General features: G+C 39.8%; 1 non-coding gene across 1 annotated transcript; it reads left to right on the top strand.

Annotated features, from left to right (window-relative positions):
• Positions 1-1,432: 1,432 nt before the first annotated feature.
• LOC112753577 (small nucleolar RNA R71) lies at positions 1,433-1,540 on the top strand. Its single transcript, XR_003177958.1, has one exon. It is a non-coding gene; the product is annotated as a small nucleolar RNA R71 (small nucleolar RNA).
• Positions 1,541-11,691: the final 10,151 nt, after the last annotated feature.

The raw sequence follows: 11,691 nt of genomic DNA, 5'->3' as shown, positions 1-11,691 counted from the left end.
TCATATATAGACAAAGGCATTATACTGACACATGCTCCTAAATCACACATGCAATCATAAATTACTACACCACCAATAGTACAACTAACTATGCAAGGACCTGGATCACTACATTTTTCAAGTAATCCTCCCATTAAAGCAGATATAGAACTACCTAAAGGAATAGTTTCTAATTCATTAATTTTGTATTTATGGATACATAAGTCTTTTAGAAAATTTGCATATTTAGGTACCTGCTGAATAACATCGAAAAGGGGAACAGTTACCTCAACCTTTTTGAATATTTCTACCATTTTAGGATCAGGTTCCAGCTGCTTCCTGGGCTTCCTTGCAAGTTGTGGAAATGGAATGGGAGTAGTGTTTTCTGTGGGGCCTGCATCTTTTTGTGCTTCTTCCTGTGGTTGAGCTATCTCTCCTTCAGCTATGTCCTGTATGTCCTCTTCCTCTTCAACATCTTCGATTTCTACCACCTCTTCAGCTGAGGCGTATTCTGGTGAGCTTGGTTCCTCCTGATTCCTCTCCTGCAGTGTGGTTCCGGACCTCAGGGTGATGGCATTAATGCCTCCCTTTGGATTGGGTAATGGTTGAGAGGGGATTCCAGTGGTGCTTGAAGGTTAGTTACTGGAATTTTGTGCTGAACCAAGTTGTGTTATAAGAGCTTGCAGAGTAGAGGTGAAACCATTCAGACTGGCGTTAATACTGTTCACGATGGTATTTTCCATGGCCAGTTGTCTTTTCTCAAAAGCTTGTAATAAATCTTCATTAGAAGATACAGAAGAATGAGTAAATTGAGAGGTTTGCTGCTGATTGTTCGGTGGTCCTTGGTTTTGCCTTAGGTGAGGTGCTCGGTACGGTTGATTTTGCTGCCTGTTGTTGTTATTATTCCACCTCTGATTTCCCTGATTATCTCTACCTCCCCTATTATTGTTGTCCCTCCAATTCTGGTTTGAATTGTCCTGCCATCCATGGTTATTATTTCCACTTTGATTGTACCCTTGGTTGGGGCGGTCATAGAAGTTGTGAGTGGATGCCACCATGTTGTCTTCTTGTTGGAGCTGCGGGCATTCATCAGTGTAATGGCTGTAATCAGCACAAATTCCACAAATTCTTTGTGGAACTAGTTGTTGGTTTTGCCGCGGTTGAGTTTGCTGAGCTTGTTGAGTCAACTGCATTTGCTTCAGCAGGTTGGTCATCTCACAGATGCTTCGATTTAGAGCAGCAGTCTCTATGCCAGAAGATACTTCTGCAATGGCTTTTGAACGAATTTGCTTCTGTCTGTGGTTCCGAGTAGATTCAGCTAAATCACTGATCAATTTCCAAGCTTCATCAGTGGTTTGTACTTCTTCATAGACCCATTGCTGGCACTTTCCAATGTGGTCTTATCTTGGGGTCTCATACTTTGTGTGATATAGCTGAGTAGCACGATCTTGTCAATCATGTGGTGGGGGCATGCTTCCAGAAGATTATTGAAGTGCTCCCAGTATTCAAAGAGAGTCTCATTGTCGTCCTGAACAATTGTAGAGATATCCTTCCTTAGTTTATCAGTAACTTCAGATGGAAAGAATTTCTACAGAAACTCCTTTCTGAGTGTATCCCAGTTGGATACATTTGCTAGAGGTTGAGTGTAGTACCACTCTCTTGCTTTTCCCTCAAGAGAAAATGGAAAAGCTTTCAGCAGAATTGAAGTTTCATCAGTGCCATCACGCCTGACAGTAGAACAGGCTGCCTGGAAATCTCTCAAGTGCTTGATAGGCTCTTGAGCAGGTAGGCCATGAAACTTGGGCATCAAATTTAGCAGTGCAGTCTTTATTTCAAAATCCGTAGCTACCGCTGGATGATGCGCTTGAAACGGTTGCATTGTAAAATCAGGAGCTCCTTCCTCCTGAATGGTAACTCTTCTAGCTGCCATGTTTTCTGCACGTAAAACAACTGAATCAGTAGAACGGGGGCTGGTTTCTTCCTCAAATTCATTTTCAGATCCGCCCTCAGAGCGGGCTAACCTACACTGTTCTCGCCTTATTCGTGAAATTGTTCTTTCAATTTCAGGATCGAATATTAGCAAGCACGGATCAGGAAGTGAACGTGTCATTTGACGGAAGAAACATGCAGCTCATAGTAGCGAAATTAAATAAAATGCAAATAAATAAATTCTAATTAATGAAATTAGTACTCTATTACAACTCCCCGGCAACGACGCCAAAAATTGATGGGAAGCAGAAGCTGGTGAATTAAAAATTTATTAAAATGGTTACGTTGCAAGTATAGTTCTTAACTCACCAAAAATCTGCCTATCAATTTAGAAATATATCACAGAGAGTTTAAATTAAAATTACTGGGAGTTTTAAGTCCCAGGTCGTCTCCCAACGAGTTGCAGAAAAGTGTGCTGTTTTATTAATCAGATGTTCCAAGAAGTTGAGCTAAATAAATTGGAATTTAAATTGAGGAATTTTAAATAATATAAATAAAAGCCTTGACTGGGAATTGATTAGTTAGAATCTCTATCATTGATGGAGTGATTTTTAAGATTGGTTTATGATTAACGGTTACTCTGTTTGGTTATCCTTTACTAGGTAAGGGAAAGTCAAACAAGTTGGACTGCTGGATCTATTCACGAGTTACAATCCACTTAGTTCAAAGGGATTGGCATTGGTGACAGGATAGCAATCCAACATTTAACCCAACTATAAAATTCTCCTTCAATCCTTCCAACTCAAGAATTCCTTTTAATCAACTCCCTATCAAGTAATGAAACTACTCAAGCATTGTAAATAAAGAATCCATGGCATATAAAAGGGAGTTAAAAGAAGACATGATTATTGGAATTGAAATTGAATTAAAGAGAAATAATCCTTGCATTAATTAATCATAAAAGTATCTGAATGACAAAATTGAACATAACAAAGAACATGGAAGAATAAAACCAAGTTAAGAGAACAAACTAGAATGATGAAGTCTTGATGAGGAAATAACTCTTCTCACTGTTCCAATGCTAAGACCAATTGAAAATTAAAATCCTCAAAACTAGAGAGAAAAACCTAAGAGAGAGAAAAACTAGATCTAAAACTACTGAATGAATGTGTCCTTTGTTTCTGCATATTCTCTGACTCTAGTCTGCTGTTCCGGGCCGAAAACTGGGCCAAAATAAGGTCCAAAATCGCTCCCATCGAATTCTGCAGATTATGCAGATCGCACATGTCACGCGATCGCGTCGTCCATGCGGACGCGTCGCTTGCGCTTTCCAATCCGCGCAGCTGCGCAAGCCATGCGGCCGCGTCACTGCGATTGTGCTCCTTCGCGCGGTCGCGTGAGCCATGCGACCGCATCACTTCTCGCTGGTTATCTCCTCAAATTCTTGTGTTTCTTCCATTTTTGCTAGCTTCCTCTCCAATCTCCATCTCATTCATGCCCTGTAAGGCCTGAAACACTTGACACACAGATCACGGCATCGAATGGAATAAAGGAGAATTAAAAGTAAATAATTAAAGTCTCTAGGAAGCAATTTTCAAACATGTACTGAATTTAGGAAGGAAATCTAAATGCATGCTAAATTGATGAATAAGTGGGCAAGGATCATGACAAAACCACACAATTAAACACAATATAAACCATAAAATAGTGGTTTATCAGTGCATCCTCCATGAAAAATAGAAATCCAGATAAGAAAACAATTAAATGCAAAAGCATGGAAGCATATATTGTTGGAATGAGGTAATAATCACTAGAATGAAGTGAGTGACCCAATGTGTGACATGGATAAAAATAAGTGTAGATTCTAAGTTGGGCGCGATTTAGAACACACACGCTAACATAAAAAGCTATGTCACAGTTACACAAAAAGGAACATGCACTTCACTCATTCTAGTGTGCTTGAGATGCTTCAAAGAAAACTTGTAAGTTAAGACCAACAAACAAGTTATAAAGAAGCATGAAAGCATTCAAGCGATAATCAAACAATTGTGAAATGGAAGATGAAGGGACATTGTTTGATGTGCAAGCAGACTTTAATGATAAAGGAACAATGAAAATCACACATCAACCAATGACACACTTTGAATTTTGGTTCCCATCACCTAGTGGACATAAAATAGGACACATGGTTGCTATGCAAAGTAGTAAAAGAGACTAGAGGTGAAATCAATCACATAGCAAGCAAGGTCTATATAGCTTGACAATTTCAAAAAGATGTCACTAGGTGAGCTTACAATCCAAATTTATAATTGGGGCATTATGCCAAAATGACTAGTTTCACGTATGTGTAGAGCACATAGTTAAACAATTGAGGGTCAACATGTCCTTAAGGCATAAGCATAACATATGGATGCATATGATCAAGCAACACAATGCATTGAGATAAATGCACAACATCCAACATCAAGAAATTGCCTAGTCAAAGTAAAGAGTTCCAATCACATGTGGCTAGTTACAACATTCAATTCAAAAGATTTAGAAAGCTTGAAAGGCAATTCTCATGCACTTGGTATGCACAAAATTAAGCATGAAGAACTCAAAACCAAGTAACAAATTATAACCTCAATAAAGGATTCCAACAATGAATATTAACAACAATGATGCTAGGATAGCATCTCATGGGTAATCAACTGCAATTAACATCAAAATAAGCAAATTAAACCAATAATCCAACACTTAGCACCAAAATAGAAAATTGAAGTAACTAACTAACTAACTAAAGAAAAAAATGGTGGATGGTGAATGATAGTGGTGGGTGATGGTTGGAGGAGGGAAATAACAGAAAAGTAGAGAGAATAAGAAAAGAAAAGGAAAGAAGAGAAGAAAAGAAAAGTGTGTGAACAGGGCAGGGGGTCACGCGTATGCGTGACAGGGGAAAAATGGAGATGACACATACTTGTGTGGTGGAATTTGTGCTAGACGCACAGTTTTGGTACCCCACCAGCACAACTCTCTGGTTTCTGGCCCATGCAGCAGCAGTATCACCGCGACACGTGCGCGTTGGCCACGCGCACGCGTGGCGTCATTTTTTATTAAAGAAAGCATAAAAATAGAATCAAACACTCTCCTAACCTATAAACACTCTAAACTATCAAAATTCAAATTTAACTGAAAATCTTTTAGTTTTTGAAAAAAAAATATTTCAAAGACAATGCAAACAAAACTTGCACTTCAAGCAAAATGCAATTCAAAAACAACTATTCTAATCAAAACATGAATCTAATAAGCAACCTTGCAATTAAAGCAAGATATGCAAAAGTATGAAAAGAAGAAAACTACCTAACAATGGTAACTCAATTCATACATTGATTATATATACAAGAGAATAGAAAGAGTTTACCATGGTGAGGTGTCTCCCACCTAACACTTTTATTTATTGTCCTTAAGTTGGACTTATGGGGAGCTCTCATTGTCAAGGTGGCTTATGTTTGTACTCTTCCTTGAATTCCCACCAATGCTTGGACTTCCAATAAGCTCCAAAATTCAAAATCAATAGCACCAAGCTTTGATGAAGTTCCACACAAGCTAAGGTCTCCCAAAATCGGTCTTCATATATTTCTGGATCCCAAATATTATTTCTACACCCATCTTCAAGTTGATCAAGACAATGTGGCAAGTGATCCAAATTCTCATGTAAACACCAAATTCTCCTCCTAGATCCATACAATTTATCATTCCTCCAACCATGGGGCTTAAGCCTTGAGGGTTCAACCTTAAAGACCCTTAATTTACAATGCCAACCACTAACCATCTCTCTTTTGCTCTTAAAGCCACAAAAAGCTCTAAGTTTCCCATCCGTCTTAAGCAAAATATATTCAAGTGGGTTTATAAAGCTTAGAGATAAACTTGAATGAAAGGATGGATGGTGATGGCTTAGGGAGAGGTGTTACCAATGGCCTTACAAGCTCCACTCCCTTGTGTTCTTCCTTGATTACTTCCACCTCTAGGCATGTTTTTTCAACTTTCACCTCTTCCTCTTGCTTGACAACTTCTTCAAAACTTTCTTCTTGGTATCTTTCTTCCAATTCAATTTCTTCATCATTTACCAAGGGTTTTGGAGGTTGTGCATCTTCTTCTCTGATTTCTATTTCAATTCCAATGGGAGAGGATTCAATTGTAGATAAGAATTCATCAATGATTGAATCTATCTCTTGATCAACCTCTTCAAAGTCTCCAACTATGATATGCCTTGGAGGTTGAACACCCTCCTCAACATCAATTTCAAGCTTCTTGGAGGGAGGTTCTTGAGATTCCTACGGTGGTTTCGCATCTCCTAAGTCTTCAACTACTTCTTCCTCTTCTTTAGCAATCATGGCTTCCTCCAATTGCTCCAATACAAAATCCCACTCTTTGTTCTCCACCGGAGTTTCTAATCTCTCCTTCATGCTACACTCTTCTATTGATTCTCCATAATTGGCAATGGGAGTGTGATGAATCCATATTTTACGATATATATTGGTTTGATTTCAGTGGATTCCATCAAATAAACCCACATTTATTCACCTAAATAGCATGCTTCTGAGATTTCTTCCTAAATTGTACTTGAGAGTGAAAACATGCTCTTTTGTGCTTAATTTAGTCAATTTTAATTCACTTTAATCCCATGTGGTGCCTTGATGTATTTGTTAAGTGATTTTAGGTTTCCAAGACAAGTATGGGTTGAAGAAGTGAAGAAAGAGCATCCAAAAGGGGAGAAATCATGAAGAAAATGAGATTTGGAAAGCTGCCAGCCCTGACCTCTCTGTACTAAATTGGTCATAACTTGAGCTACAGAGGTCCAAATGAGGCAGTTCCAGCGGCATTGGAAAGCTAACTGATAAACCACTATTTTATGGTTTATAATGTGTTTAATTGTGTGGTTTTATCGTGATCTTTACCCACTTATTCATATAATTAGCATGCATTTATATTTCTTTCCTAAAATTATTACATGATTGAAAACTTGCTTCCTAGAGACTTTTAATTATGTATTTTATTTCTCCTTTATTCCATTCGATGTCGTGATCTGTGTGTTAAGTGTTTCAGGCTTTATAGGGCATGAATGAGTTGGAGATTGGAAAGGAAGCTTGCGAAAATGGAAGGAACACAAGAAATTATAGAGATGACCAACGAGAAGTGACGCGGCCGCATGGCTCACGCGACCGCGCGAAAGAGAGGAAATCGCAGTGACGCGGCCGCATGGCTCACGCGACCGCATGGATTGGAATAGCACAAGTGACGCAGAGGCGTGGACGACGCGCTCGCGTGGCAGGGCAAAACGCCGAATGACGCGGCCGTATGAATGACGCGATCGCGTGACGTGCGCGTTCTGAATAATCTGCAGAATTCGCCGGGGGCGATTTTGGGCCCTGTTTTGACCCCGTTTTTGGCCCAGAAAAGTAGACTAGAGCCAGAGAACATGTAGAGACCGGAAACAACATTCATTCTACACAATTTTTAGATCTAGTTTTACTCCTCCTCTAGGTTTTCTCTCTACACATTCATAGTTCTTAGGATTTTATTTCTATTGCTTTTTGTATTGGGATATTGAGAAGAGTTATTACCTCATCAAGACTTCATCATTCTAGTTTGTTTTCTTTACTTGGCTCTTACTCTTCCATGTCCTTTAATTTACTCAATTTTACTATTGAATTATTTTTAGAATTTATTAATACAAGAATTACTTCTATTTTTAATTGATTTCTTTGATTTTTATTTATCATGTCTTTCTTTAATTCCCTTTCCTATGTTATGAATTCCACATTCACAATGAGCGAGTAGTTTTCTAACTTGATGTGGAGTTGATTGAAAGGAACCCTTGAGTTGGAATGCTCAAAAAGAAAAATTGTAATTGGTTTTATTGTTGGATTGCCCTCTAGTCACTGACACCAATCCCTTTTAATTGAGTGGGTTGGAACTTGTGAATAGAAGTAGCATTCCAACTTGTTTGACTTTCCCTTACCTAGTAAGGGATAACTAAATAGAACAACCCTCAATTATCAATTAATCTTGAGAGTACTTCAATAAGAATAGGGCTTCCAACTAATCTACTCCCAGTCAAGGCTTTTATTTAAATTATTTAATTCCTCTAATTTAATTTCCTATTTATTCAACTCAAACCCTTTTTGAAAACATCTGATCAATAAAATAGCACACCTTTCTGCAACTCGTTGGGAGACGACCTGGGATTCATACTCCCAGTATTTTAATTTTAATTTTTGTGACACCCTTCTAAATTGATAAGCGGATTTCTGGTTGGTTAAGAACTATACTTGCAACGCATATCTTATAACAATTCTTGACTCGCCAATTTCCGCCACGTCAATTTTTGGCGCCGTTACCGGGGAGTTGCAATAGAGTGCTAAGTTATTTATTGGAATTTATTTATTTGCATTTTATTTTATCTTGCTACTATGAGCTGCTTGTTTCTTTCGTTAGATGACGCGTTCACTTCCTGATCCAAGCTTGCCAATATTCGATCCTGAGATTGAAAGAACTATTTCACGAATAAGGCAAGCTCGGCGTTGGTTAGTCCTCTCTGAGAGTGGATCTGAAACGTCACTTGAGGAAGAAACCAGCCCCCGTTCTACTGATTCAGTTGATTTACGTGCAGGTGACATGACAGCAGCTAGGAGAGTTACTATCCAGGAGGCTGGAGCCCCTGATTTTTCAATGCAACCGTTTCAAGCGCATCACCTAGCGGTGGCTACAGACTTTGAAATAAAGACTGTACTGCTCAATTTGATGCCCAAGTTTCATGGCTTACCTGCTCAAGAGCCTATCAAGCACCTGAGAGATTTTCAAGCAGCCTGTTCTACTGTCAGGCGTGATGGTGCAAATGAAACTTCAATTTTGTTGAAAGCTTTCCCGTTTTCTCTTGAGGAAAAGGCAAGAGAGTGGTACTACACTCAATCTGCAGCAACTGTATCCGACTGGGATACACTTAGAAGAGAATTTTTGGAAAAGTTCTTTCCAGCTGAAGTTACTGATAAACTGAGGAAAGACATTTCCATGATTGTTCAGGACGAATCCGAGACTCTCTATAAATACTGGGAGCGCTTCAATAATCTTCTGGAAGCATGCCCCCACCATATGATTGACAAGATAGTGTTACTCGGTTACGTCACACAGGGCATGAGACCCAAGATAAGACCACATTGGAAAGTGCTAGCAATGGGTCTATGAAAAAGTACAAGACCACTGATGAGGCATGGCAATTGATCAGCGACTTAGCTGAATCTACTTAGAATCACAGGCAGAAACAAGGGCATTCAAAAGCCGTTGCAAAAGTATCCTCTAGCAGAGAGACTGCTGCTCTAAGTCAGAGTATCTGTGAAATGACCAACTTGCTGAAGCAGATGCAATTGAATCAACAACAAGTTCAGCAAGCTCAACCTTCTCCACCATAGCAAAGCCAACAGTTAGTCCCACAGAGAGTTTGTGGAGTCTGTGCTGATTATAGCCATTATACTGATGAATGTCCGCAGCTCCAGCAGGAAGACAACACCGTGGCAGCCACTCATAACTTCTATGACCGCCCCAACCAAGGGTACAATCAATGTGGCAATTACAGCCATGGATGGCAGGACAATTCAAACCAGAATTGGAGGGACAACAACAACAGAGGAGGCAGAGACAATCAGGGAAATCAGAGGTGGAATAATAACAACAACAGGCAGCAGAACCAGAACTAGCCTTTCAGAGCACCTCACCTGAGGCAATCCCAAGGACCACAGAATATCCAACAGCATACCTCTCAAATTACTTATCCTTCTTCATCTTCTAATGACGACTTACTACAATCTATTGATCGAAGACAACAGACCATGGAAAATAACCTTTATGCTACACTAAATGGTCTGAACTCTACTTTGCAAGCTCTTGTCTCACAGATTGGATCAATGAATAACTCCAATAACCATCCTTTGAGCTCCAGCAGAATCCCCTCTCAACCATTACCCAATCCAAAGGGTGGCATTAATGCCATCACCCTAAGGTCCGGAACCACACTGCAGGAGAGGAATCAGGAGGAGCCAAGCCCACCAGAACACGCTTCAGCTGAAGAGGTAGTGAAAATAGAAGATGTTGAAGAGGAAGAGGACATACAGGACATGGCTGAAAAAGAAGAAGTTCAACCACAGGAGGAAGCACCAAAGGGCGCAGACACTGCAGAAGACACCACTCCCATTCCATTTCCACAACTTGCAAGGAAGCCCAGGAAGCAGCTGGAACCTGATCCCAAAATGGTAGAGATATTCAAAAAGGTTGAGGTAACTGTTCCTCTTTTTGATGTTATTCAACAGGTACCTAAATATGCAAAGTTTCTAAAAGATTTATGTATACATAAAGACAAAATTAATAAATTAGAAACTATTCCTTTAGGTAGTTCCATATCTGCTTTAATGGGAGGTTTACCTGAAAAGTGTAGTGATCCAGGTCCATGTATGGTTAATTGTACTATTGGTGGTGTAGTATTTTCTGACTGCATGTGTGATTTAGGAGCATGTGTGAGTATAATGCCTTTGTCTATATATGATATTTTGAGGCTCCCTCTCTTAAAAAGGTTGGCAGCTCATTTTGTGTTAGCAAATAAAAGCATTATTACAGTGGCTGGAGTTGCTGAAGATGTATTAGTGGGCATTAAGGGGCTCACATTTCCCATTGATTTTTATATCCTGGAGATGCCCCAAAATGACTCAGAGAAGCCATCATCAATCCTACTCGGAAGACCATTCCTGAAGACCTCGAAGTTCAAATTAGATGCTTTTTCAGGAACATACTCTTTTGAAATAGATGGCCGAGTAGTAATCTTCAATCTGAATGGAGTTATGAAGCATCCTCCGGAAGATCATTCTATCCTCCAGTGTGACATCATAGATGAAACCGTGGCTGAAGTTCACCAGGAAGAATTTGAAGAGAAGTACATAGGACAAGGTCCAAGTGTGGGGATATTCTCAGAGGACAATGACAGTGCTTTACCATTGTTACCAGCTCCAGACAACCCAGAGCCTGACTATGATCAGAAGTTAGAATTAAAACCCCTTCCTCCACACCTCAAATATGCTTACCTTGAAGACGAGTAGAAGTTTCCAGTTATCATTGCAAGGGAACTCACCTCTCAATAGGAAGAGCAGTTACTTAGTGTGCTGAGGAGGCACAAGAAGGCAATTGGTTGGAGTTTGGCAGACATAGTAGGCATCAATCCTCAAGTCTGTGAGCATAGGATATTTTTAGAAGAGGGAGCAAGACCTGTCCGTCAATCCCAGAGAAGACTGAACCCCACTATCTTAGAGGTTGTCAAAAAGGAAGTGACCAGACTACTGGAGGTAGATATCATCTACCCCATTTCAGACAGTGAATGGGTAAGCCCAGTACAAGTGGTGCCCAAGAAGTCTGGAATCACTACAGTAAAGAATGAGCATGGAGATCTCATGGCAACCAGAGTTCAGAACGCTTGGAGGGTCTGCATTGACTACAGACGCCTCAACCAAGCCACTCGTAAGGATCACTTTTCTCTTCCATTCATTGATCAAATGCTGGATCGCCTGTCAGGTAAATCACATTATTGTTTTTTAGATGGTTACACAGGTTATTTCCAGATTCATATAGCTCTTGAGGATCAGGAAAAGACCACTTTCACATGTCCTTTTGGGACCTATGCTTACAAGAGAATGCCCTTTGGCTTGTGCAATGCACCAGCTACCTTCCAAAGGTGCATGACGAGTCTTTTCTCTGATCTTATTG

Source organism: Arachis hypogaea, chromosome 15, assembly GCF_003086295.3.
Source record: "Arachis hypogaea cultivar Tifrunner chromosome 15, arahy.Tifrunner.gnm2.J5K5, whole genome shotgun sequence".
Classification (NCBI taxonomy): Eukaryota; Viridiplantae; Streptophyta; class Magnoliopsida; order Fabales; family Fabaceae; genus Arachis; species Arachis hypogaea.
The sequence above is the reverse complement of the archived record's forward strand: the minus strand, read 5'-3'. Positions and strand labels throughout refer to the sequence as shown.